The sequence below is a fragment of the Phyllostomus hastatus genome, unplaced genomic scaffold (assembly GCF_019186645.2).
Source record: "Phyllostomus hastatus isolate PE091 unplaced genomic scaffold, TTU_PhHast_1.1 phas_scaffold_585, whole genome shotgun sequence".
Taxonomy (NCBI): Eukaryota; Metazoa; Chordata; class Mammalia; order Chiroptera; family Phyllostomidae; genus Phyllostomus; species Phyllostomus hastatus.
This window is the reverse complement of record NW_025334037.1, coordinates 26,924,107-26,934,900: the sequence shown is the minus strand read 5'-3', so window position 1 is coordinate 26,934,900 and position 10,794 is coordinate 26,924,107. Positions and strand designations below refer to the sequence as shown.

The following is a 10,794-nucleotide window of genomic DNA, read 5'->3' as shown; positions in this document are numbered from 1 at the left end:
GGCCCGCCTGCCAAGGTCCTCCTCCACCCCCAGGAATGCTGCTGGCTGGCAGTTGGAAGAAAGGGATGGTGCTCGTTTCCTCCCCTGGCCCTCTGCAGGAAGAGAGGTAGGTTCTGGGTGGCTGTGCTGGGAGGCACCCAGGGCCCTGCTTCTGCTGGGTGCTTGTAGCCTGGCTTTCCAGCAAGCAGAGCCCCAGGGAAGAGTGACTGCTGAACTTCTATCATCCGCCTTTGTTTTCTGTGTTAAGTGACAGTAAATAATACGATATTAAAATCTTCCATTCATGGAGCGCTTATGGGGGGTAGAAGCAACTCAGATTGTGAGGTTGGATAGACCTCAGTTCTAGGCTAAGCCTGGCTCCTTTGTTCACCAGCTGTGTGGCTTTGGGCAAGTTACTTCACCTCTCTGTGCTTTAGACTCCCAATCTCTAACAGGAGATATGGGTACTGTACGTGCCAGGCATTGTGATAAGCTCTTTAGAGCAGCAGCTCCCTTAAACCTCCAAACAACTCCATCAGGTGGGGATGGCTAGCAAGCTTGGTCCACAGAGAGAGAAACCTGGACAGACCTGCCTGGAGTCACTTAGCAGGTAAAGAACTGAGGTCCAAACATTTTCGTTTTCACTCTCAGCAGGACCGTACGCCCAGGAGAGAGGGGGAGAGGGGCGGGCAGGGCAGAGGTCGGGAGTCCTGGACCGTCCCGGCATTGAACACTCTGGCTCTGTGACCTTGGCCAAGTGACCTAACTTCTCTGAGCCTCCCTCCCTTTCTGTCAAAGGTGGTAAACACGGCGCTACAGGGTGGCTGTGAGCATTGAAGGAGCTGATGTCAGCAGAGGGGCTTTGAGAGCCAGACACGTGTTAGGGTGGTCGGTGACGCGGGCCATGAGAGAATCACAAAGAGAAGAAAGTGCAGAGAGTGAAGGTTTTATTTTACTTTCCCGAGGGAGGGACCAGGCTGGGTGCGGGGAAGTGCCCAGAACCAGCCCTGAGCGGGGCTGTGGGCTGCACCGGGTGATGGGGCGGCCGCACAGCCAGATGTCTCCATTGGGCTGCGGCTTGTTTCAATGTTCCCTTTGGGCCCCCGGTCCCATCGTCTGGTCTGGTTGTGGCGACCTGGTGTGTCCTGTTTCATAAGTTCCAGGAGCTTCTGCGCCTTCAGGGCACTTCCGGTGATTTTCTGGTCCTGAGGATAAAGGCTCATAAAACAATTAGGGTCAGTCATGCTTGGGGTCCAGCCAGCTCCGGGAAAGGGGGCCTGAGAAAGGGTTTTACCCTATTAGAACAAGCGTAACAAAGGCAAGTCTTTGTTTAAATCACCTTTGTCATCCGTGGAGGGCTGCCAAGATCACAAGTTCGAAACCTAGAGGTCCCCCAGCACAACTCGGTCACGCAACAAATGTGTGTGCAGGCACCACGGCGGGCCAGGAGCTGGCCCCGCACCTGGGTAAGGGAAGAATGAGCATGGTCCTGGCCCTCACTCGAATGATCGATGGGGAACAATGAATGCCATCAGCTGATTTTTAATGTAAGACTCACCTTGTACGACAGCTCTCCCATTTTACAGAGGAAAACACCGAGGTTAAGCTGGGAGTGGGCAGGGATGCCTTACCCAACATCTGCCAGCACATTGACTTCATAGTTTAGGGAGTTGGGGTCCCACTTCACACATCAGTGTTCTTTTGACCGAGCCTCCTGGCTCCGTTGCTGCTCTGGGATCCTAGTTGCTCTCGGAAAATGTCTCTCCTGTGTTAACCATCAGTCCCCACACCTCTGCTCTCAGCCCCGGAGCCTCCTGTGTCCCTGGCTTTCTGCATTCTGATGCGAACAGCTCGCAAAGAGAAAGAACTGGAAAGGCGAAAACACAGAATTGGTCAGGCAGGGGCCTCGGGCCACACCCAGGACTTGCCCCAGAAAGTCCAGGAGGTGGGTTTGTGACCAGTGGCTCTTCTGACCCTGAGCAGAGGACACCTGTCATCTGAGTCACTAACAGTCAAGCTGTGGGAGTGATGGTGATTAAGATCAACTTCCAGACATTAGAATGTCGAGGCTTTTGTCTGGAGCAGATTAGACTTGGGCGGAAACCTCAGCCTACTGTGACCCTGAGCGAGTCACTTGACCTCCTTGAAGCTCAGTTTCCTCTTTGGCAAAATGGACACAGTAACCACCTCTTGGGGTCCGGGATGGTGAGCTGCAGTAACCCATGTAACATGCCTATGGGAAGCACACAGTACGTGTTCGAGACAGCGGGGCCTACATTTCCTGCAGACAAAGTCTCATTGCTACACAAAGCCTTGACAGCCTACTGTGTGCTTAGAGGGGGGTGAGCCTGCAAAGGCCACAGCCAAGAACTGTATTGAGCTTTTACTAAATCCTAGCACTTCACTAAACACTGTGCCTCTGTTTATTCCTCCTAACAGTCCTATAAGTAAGGGTCTATTATCACCCCATTATCCAGAGGGGAAAACTGAGGCTCAGAGAGTTTAAGTTACCTATCTTTGATCACTTGGCAGGTGAGTGGCGGAGCTGGAATCGAACCCAAGCAGTCGAGTTCCAGAGCCTAAGTTCTCTACCTCGCCTCTCAGTGCTCGGTAAGTTCTTCCCTACAAGCCCGTGGTTGTTAACATTGTCCCCATTTTACAGATGAGTAAAGGGAGGGTCAGAGGTGGAATGGCTCACTGGGCAGGACAGGGGGCAGAGCTAGAAAGAACTCCAGACACTGTGACTGCAATGCCATGACTTCGGAGACATTGAAAAACTGACTGGCCTATAGGTCCCCTCTAGCCAGGAAGGGGCACCTGCTTGGAAGCTCAGGGACCCTCAAGGAGTCGTGGGGGGCTCGCAGGCCACTGCAGTGTGCTGAGGGTGGTGACCAGAATGCTAGTCTTCCCCCTGATCATTGAATTTGATGTCAGTTTCTTGGTCTGGGGTGCCCGTTGGCTGCAGAGAGTGGGAACAAGGGACCTGGATCCACACTGGGCCAGCTCCGGGCTCCAGGACGTCTGCACCTGCTGCTGCAGGGACAGGGCTCCGTGTAGTCGCAGGCCCTGCTCCCGTTACCTAGGCAGCGCAGGCTGGCTTCCGCTTCCTGGCTCTGTTCAACTTTTCCTTCCTCCCTCCTGCCACCTTCCTTCCCTCCCCCTCTGTTATAGGCGGAATTGTGTTCCCCCAAAGATGCTGAGGTCCTCACCTCCAGTAAATGGGAATGGGACCTTATTTGGAAACAGTGTCTCTGTAGATGATCAATTTAAGATGAGATCATTACCATGGGCCCTAATCCAATATGGCCGATATCCTCATTTTAAAAAAAGGAAAATAAAAGAAGTTCAGACGCAGAGACAGACTGGAGGGAAGACTGTGAAGGCACACGGAGAGAAAGCCCCGTGACAATGGGGGCAGAGGATGGCCTCATGCAGCCGCAGGGCCCAGAAGGCCAAGGGTTCTGGCCGCCGTCAGAAGCTGGCAAGAGGCAAGGAGATTCTATCCGGAATCTCAGAAGGAGCACCACCCCACTGACACCTCGCTCACAGACTGCCAGCCTTCAGAACCGTGGGACCAGACATTTCTGTCCTTTTAAGCCATTGGGTCTGAGGTCCTTTGTTGTGGTGGCCCCAGGAATCTAGGACACCTTTTCTCTCTTTGCTCCCTCCCTTCGCCTCCTGATCCCAAACACACAGGCCTGGGTGGCCAGGCTCGAAAGAAAGGACCGCCCCCGCCCCCCAGGTCTCACTGACGGATGTGCTCTGAGCCCAGACAGGAGGGCTCCGGAGGCTTCTGCTGCTCCTCAGAAACGGGGATCCTTGCTTAAGCACTTTGCAGAGCACTCGCTATGTCCCAGGTGCCCTTCTAAGAATGCGCTGAGTGCCGACTGCTGTCATCACCCTCGTCTCACGGTCGGGGACGATGCAGCACAGAAGGGCTGAGGAACCTGACAGACGTTGCACAGCTAAGCAGCAGAGCTGGGGTTCAAGCTCGGGCCACCGGGCCCTGGACCTGAGCTCCTGACCACTTTACCTCACTGCGTCATCCCGTTGTGTCAGCCTCCCCGTCTGCTAAGTGGGGACAACTGACAACTGCACTCCCTGTCGCGTGCTCTTGGGTTCTGGTTCCCATCGTGGAGCTCACGGGGCCTTGGAGACGGAAGGAACTGTGACGACTGGCTGGCCCTCTGCCTGAGTGTGTGTGTGTGTCTGTGAGAGCGGGCGCACGTCAGTGCTTGTGTGTGTGTACGTATGTCTACACTTGTGTGTGTGTGCGCCTGTGCTATGTGTGTGTGTGTCTCTGTGTGTACGTCGGTACACATCCACGCTGCCTAATGGCATCTTTTTATTTTTCAGAGTGAGGCTGATGCACTTACTCAAATTAATGTTCACGCTTTGACTGACTCATTTAATGGGAACAGCTAGTCCGTGTGCCAATCTGTGAACTGACCCTCAGGACCCTTCCACCATAAAAACACGGAATGTATCTTAGTCTTCCGTTAACAAGCACTGGACAGTGATCCGCTCTCCGGCAACTTCTTGTTCCCCGCAGCGATGCCCGCTGACCTCCGTCCAGCCCTCCAACCAACAGGGTATGCGGGAGCTCTCGAAGGTAGACAGGGAGTGAGGCCTCCCAGCAGAGAGGGAGAGGGGAGTAGTTCACTCATCAAAAGCAATTTTCCCAAGCGAATTTCCTCGCAGGGGAGGAGCCGTACAGATCACAGCTGGTCAGGGCCGCCAAGTTCGTCCTCCGACTGGCAGCAGAGCCGGGGCCTGGGCCCCTTCGTCCAGCCACCCACTTCTCTCCTTCTGGCCTCCCTCCTTCCCAGGTTTTTCTTCTCTACGACTGCCTGCCCGGTTCCTTGCTTTTTAGTCCAAATATGTAAACCTCTAATAAACCTAGAGGCAGGCTTGTGCCTTGTTTATTCCCCAGTTACCCAAGCGCAGGAGCCGATTAGAAGGCCGATAAAAGGCCCCATGTGCTGTTCTTAGAAATGCTTCCCCAGCACAAATGGCTTAACTCCATAAAGCTCCCCGAGAATGTTAGCTTAGCGGCTCCACCTTTTAAGAAGCTGACCCTTGCCACAAGACCTCGGGTCCACCCAGAGGACTGCAACATAAGAAATCTCAGCAGCCCACGACTGAGCGCGCACACACCAGGCTCCTGGGGACGGCCTCGTCCGGTATTGAACTCACAGCACCCAGCAACTGGCAGGGGCTCGGTACATGTCTAGTGGCTACAGAAATGAATCGAATAATAAATATTAGCTCCGGCCAAACAGAATTAGGAGATTAAATCCTCTAAAGGGAAAAAATATCACATAGCATAGCACATCTCCGCCGGCCGGAAAGATCTTATTCTGATTACCTGTGTTGCGGAGCACCTGTTGTCGGAGACACGGTGTGCGTTCTGGGACTCAGTCCCTCAGGTCAGAGGTTGTGTTCATCTAGCCAACATTTTAGAGTAGCGCCTGTGTGCCAGGCGAACACTGGGCACAGCACGGTAAACCCAACGGATGTGGCCCCCATGTTTATGGCATTCATAGGTCACGGGGAAGTCCATCTCCTTTGGGACTTACTGAACGTGAGGCGACCCCATGGGTGCAGAAGCAGCCCCAGTCTGTCCACACTTTCTAAGACAAGGAAAGAACCCCAAGGCCCACCTACAGGGATCGTGGGTGACCTTTCACCCCTCCCCAGGGGCCCAAACAAGGAGAACAATAGCACTTTATTAGAGACGAAAACCCACTGAACGATCTGTTCCCTAGAACCACTGCCCCCAAAATAAAATAACGAGAACTCAAGAAAACAACAGTTGAGCCCTTAAGAGGGCTGCACACAGCTCTGAGGACACCCAACACCCATGTGACACTAGTAGGAGGCGGGCCTTTGGGAGGTGGGTAGGGTCAGGTGAGGTCACGAGGGTGAAACCCCCATGATGGGATTAGTGCCCTTTAAGAAGAGAAAGAGACGCCAGATCTTTCTGTCTTCATCATGTGAGGATATAGCAAGAAAGCAGCCTTTTGCAGGCCAGAAAGAGGACCCTCCCCAGGCACTGAGTCTGCTGGCACCCTGTCCTTGTACTTTGCAGCCCGTGAGGAACTGTGAGGAATGAATGTCTGTCGTTGAAGCCACCCGGTCTATGGTATTGTGTTACAGCAGCCCAGGCTGACTAAGACAATAGTTTTGCATACAATTCCAGGGGCTCTAGAAAGCCTTTGGCATCCATACGCTTCAGGTTCAGAATCCTCTGTTTAGACACTGGTTATAAACGCTTTAATCATTGCAATTTAGCTCTGAGCTTTCTGGCAGTCAAAGCAAAAGTAGATACTGGGTTCTATCGTTCTCATGTGTTTTCAGGGGGAATATAAGTATATTAAGTCCCACCATCATCTGTGAAGAATTTATGTCTTGGAGGCAAAACAGTAGCTTTTATTTTCCCATTAAGCAGGGACTGCAGGTTGCCTGGGAATCTCAACCTGCACAAGTGGCCACACACCGCCTTGAAATGTGAAACGTTGCCAGCTTCCTTTCGGCAGCAATAGACTGCCATCCGCCCTGGGTGTAAACACAGCTCCAGGTTTGGAGGCAGGTTGCTAAACATGTGCACAGGACATATGGGAGACCCTGGGGGTGCAGCCGCCACCAGGAAACCTTTCGGCAGCCAGCCTGCTGCTGCTGCTCCCATGGCTGCTGCATCTGCTCCCTGTGGTCCCTTCGAACAGCCGGGCGACACCTGGGCCTGTGGACACCCTGCCTGGCCGCTCTCCTGGGAAGACAAGGGACGGAGTCCTGGTGACCTTTCCTGGAACAGACGAGGTGGTCTCCGGGCCCATGACCTGACAGGGGTCTCCAGGGCTGCAGCCGCCCCTGGGCCTTAGCCCGCCCCTCTGCTTTCCAGCTGATCCTGTTTCCTCTCTCCGCTCCCCTTTCCTGCTGATCTCTCTATTTCTGACCCTCCTCTTTCTTTATGTCACTTTGGGCCCTCCTGGTTTTTCCTGTCTCTCTCTCCTCTTCCCTCTCTGGTCTCTCTCTCACCTCCATTCTCCCCTGTTCTCCTCTCATCGATTCCGACTCTGCCCGTCTGTCTCCTACCTCCGTGCTTATTGTATCTATTTCTCCCATTATCTCTCTCCCCTTTTTTTTTCATTCTGCATCTCGAATTAGCGCTCCCCTTTGTCTCCCCATCCGTCTCTCGGAGCGTCTCCCAGACACGGTGTCCCTGTGTTTCTCTCTGTCTTCTGTCAGCACTTTGCGTAGACATCTGACCCTCTCCGCCCCGCCCCGCCGCAGCGCTGCCTCCCTTTCTCCGGCGTCTTTCTCCTTGCCCTCGCTCCGCCCTCCGTTCCTGGTTCTCGGAGATAGAGGCTGGGGTCCAGAGCATCCCCATGCTGCCTGAAGCGTGAGGGCACTTAGTCCGCCCAGGCCCCCGAGCTGTGCCTTACGCGTGCCCCTCTGGTCCCTGGGGTGGCCCCTCATCTCTCTCCCCCTGCCCCTCCACCCTAACACACAGAGGGAGCTCCTGGAGCCCAGCCTGACCTGCAGGCCTCTACGTGGGCCTGGCTCCCTCCCACTTCTGGCTCTGGGGCCTGGTTGCCATGGTTACCTCGGCTCTCTTCAGAGGCCACAGGGGATGGCCGGCACCAGTGGCTTGGACTACCTGGGACCAGACACACCTGTCTGGCTCCTGTGCTTCTCCGCCACAGTTCTCCCACCTCCTCCCCCAGGGACTTCAGCCTGGAGAGCCCACCGCTGCTCTCTAAGAGGCCATGCAGGAATCAAACGGACATTGTGGTAGTTCCTCTGAAAAGAGAAGTTAAAGCCACGGCCAACTCCTCTCCGCTGGGCTCCTGACCAGGATACCACTAGCTGAGGACGGGTCAGACCAAGGCCAGAGCTGCTGAGTCCTTACCAACATCCATCCAATCGTTCAAGGACTCACTCACTCAAATATTTGGAGGCAGAGGGCTGAGTAAAGGCAGGCCCCTGCTTTTGAGAGGCCCCGACAGATGGTGAGGGCAGAGGGTGCACTGCCCACCTCCCTGGGTCTCGGGCATCCAAAAGGAGCTCCAGAGGAGAGGCTGATCACTGGGCCTTAGAAGGTGAAAGGCGGGGGGAGAGTGGCTGTGATGTGAGGCCAGTGACATCACACAGCTTGTGCCGAGGTCCTGGGGAGTGGGAGGACGTGACGGCGCACGAAGGCAGCAACAGCGAGCTCCTGGGGGGCGGTGGCCTTGACGCCTCGTTCAGTGTCCAGCAGAGTGAACGCCAGTGAAGGAGGGGATGGAGGGACGGACCGGTTGCGAGAGGCTCCTTGGAGGCTGGAGGCACAAAGGAGCACGGAGGGGCTGAGGAAAAAGACGTGGGAAGATGTGTTCGGGCAGGGTTTTTAGAAATCTTCTTATTGTTATTATACTACAGTTGTCCCAGTTGTTTCCCCTTTTCCCTCCTCCGCCCCTGCCCTCGGCAGGTTTTATGAAAGGCCCTCCCACCCGGGCCCAAGAGCTGGGACTTCGTGCCTTAGCCGCTGAGGATTTTGCTTGTTTTTCATTCGTTTGTTTCCTTTTTAAAGAAATATCACTTTGGCAGCTGCTTTGAGGATGAACAGGAGTGTGAACTTGTAAAGCTAGCATGTGGAGGACGGAACTCTTGATCTTCCCCACCTTCTCCTAGCACCTGTAAGAAGCAGGAAGAACCACGGCCTCCCCTCGCCAGTCGATGGCAACGTCACCCTCCCAGGTGTCAGCCGAAAACCCTGACATCATCCTTGACTCATCTCCTCCACCGCCTACATCCGATCTGTCAGGAGGCCCCCTGAGCTGAACTTGCAGAATGGGCCTGGAATCCAGCCCCTTCTCCCCGCCCCCACCGTCACCGCCACCAGCCCGGGCTGTTGTAACAGTCCCTAACTTTCTGTTTTCCTCTCCCGTTACCTCCCCCGCCCCAAGTCCCTTCCTGTGACAGCAGCCAGAGTGATCGATCCCCTTAAAATGTAAGTCAGGTCATGCCATTTTCTAGCTCAAAACCCCGTGATGGCTCCCTCCACGGCAAGCTGAGGAAAGGCCAAGGCCTGCGTGCAATGGCTCGAGTGCCTACACGACCTGCCCCTCAGCCCGTCACCTCTTCCATTTGCTCTCCTGCAGCTCTGCACCCCACACTTCCTGCATGCTGGCCTCCGTGCTCTGATTCAAACGCTGCCGGCAAGTGCTTGCCTCAAGGCCTCTGCCCTGGCTGTCCCCTCTGCCTGGCGTGCTCCTCCCCCAGATGCCCTCACTGCTTTCGCATCTTCCTGAATGTAAAGCCCTCTCCTCGGTGCGGCCCGCCTGCTTCCTGCACTAGTTTTCCAGGCTGCCGTAACAGGGTGCTGCCAACAGGGTGGCTTAGACCACAAACCTCCCTGCTCTCAGTTTGAGAGGCCTGAAGTCCAGGGCCGGTTCTTTCTGAGGGCCTCGGGGAGAACCTGTTCCATGCTCCCCTCTAGCTTCCGGGAGTTGGCGGGCAATGTTTGGTGACATTTCTGCCTTCTTCTTCACATGGCATTCTCCCTATGCACACGTCTGTGCACACATTTTCCCTTCAACGAGACCGATTACGACGAGGCCACATCCTCAGGGATGGGGAGACACTGACGTCAACAAAGGAACATAAATGGGACACGACTCCACCCGTAACAGCCACCCCATTGGAAATCGTACTGCCCCCTCCGCTCTCCCTAATCCCAGTCTCTGTTTGTAGGTAGTGTAATCACTGCCCCAGCTCTGGAGAACGTCCTTCCCTGTCATGCTTCTTGTTCACTGCGTCTCCCCTCCTGTGAGACTGTGAGGGCCGTGAGGGCGGGCCTGTTCGTTTTTGTTCACCAGAATATCCCGGGGGCCCAGGTCAGGTCCTGCCGCAGCATAGTGGCTCAGTGACCTTTTCGAGATGAAGGGGGACAGACAGGAACCTGACGGACCATTCAGGGGGCTATTGTGTGGCCTAGTCCTGACAAAGGCCACACAAAAGGGACGATGAGCAAGGGATAGATGGACAGGACATTATGGAGTTAAAATAGTCAGGATTTGGTGGCTCTTAGATGATTTTTAAAAGCAGGGGGATAGAATAAAAATAGGAGGCGTTCCAGAGTTTTCTAATCACTTTCTGGCTAGTCAGTGTCTGTGGCAGGCACTGTTGGTTGCCCCCCGCCCCCATCATGCCCAACCCCCACCTCCCTGGCTGTCTTCAACCACCTGAGGCTGCAAGTGTGACAGCCATCTTGCCACCATAAGGAAAAGGTCAAGAGAACCAAAGAGACCATCAGCTCCTGAAGGACAAGTTAGCAAGGTGAAGTGGGAAGGGAGAGCAGGAACAGCAATGGGAAGGCTCCGAGACAGGGAGGGAGGCTGCTGGGTGGATAGGTGGATGGGAGGGGTGAACGCCTGGTTGGAGAGGTGACCGAGTGAATGGGTGGGTAGATTGATGGAGCCCGGGGTGCACGAAAGATGTAAGAATTGTACAACCTGCTTGGCCGACTGTCACGTCAGAGCAGCCACCTCGAGCAGGAGGCAGTGGGGAGGGCCCTGGGTCGGGCCATTATCCACTGTTGGCCCTTTGATCTGAAACCCAGGCCACACTAATGACAGCTGCCCCCACTCCCAGCTTTCTGCCCCCCTCCTGGGAGTCCTGGAGACAGGGTTATTTATAGCCAATTACTCCCTGCCCCTCTCCACCCCCCCCCACACACACACTTGCCTCTCTCTGGCCACTTCCTTCTATTCTTCTGCCTTACGTGTGGGAGGCAGTGGCCCTGGCTCCACAGACACCGCCCCCTCCTTTCTT

The 10,794-nt window shown here is 55.1% G+C and overlaps 1 long non-coding RNA gene across 1 annotated transcript; it reads left to right on the top strand.

Moving 5' to 3' along the window:
* LOC123809885 lies at nt 1-8,754 on the top strand. Its single transcript, XR_006784159.1, has 3 exons — nt 1-106; nt 2,512-2,589; nt 8,552-8,754. It is a non-coding gene; the product is annotated as an uncharacterized LOC123809885 (long non-coding RNA).
* Nucleotides 8,755-10,794: the final 2,040 nt, after the last annotated feature.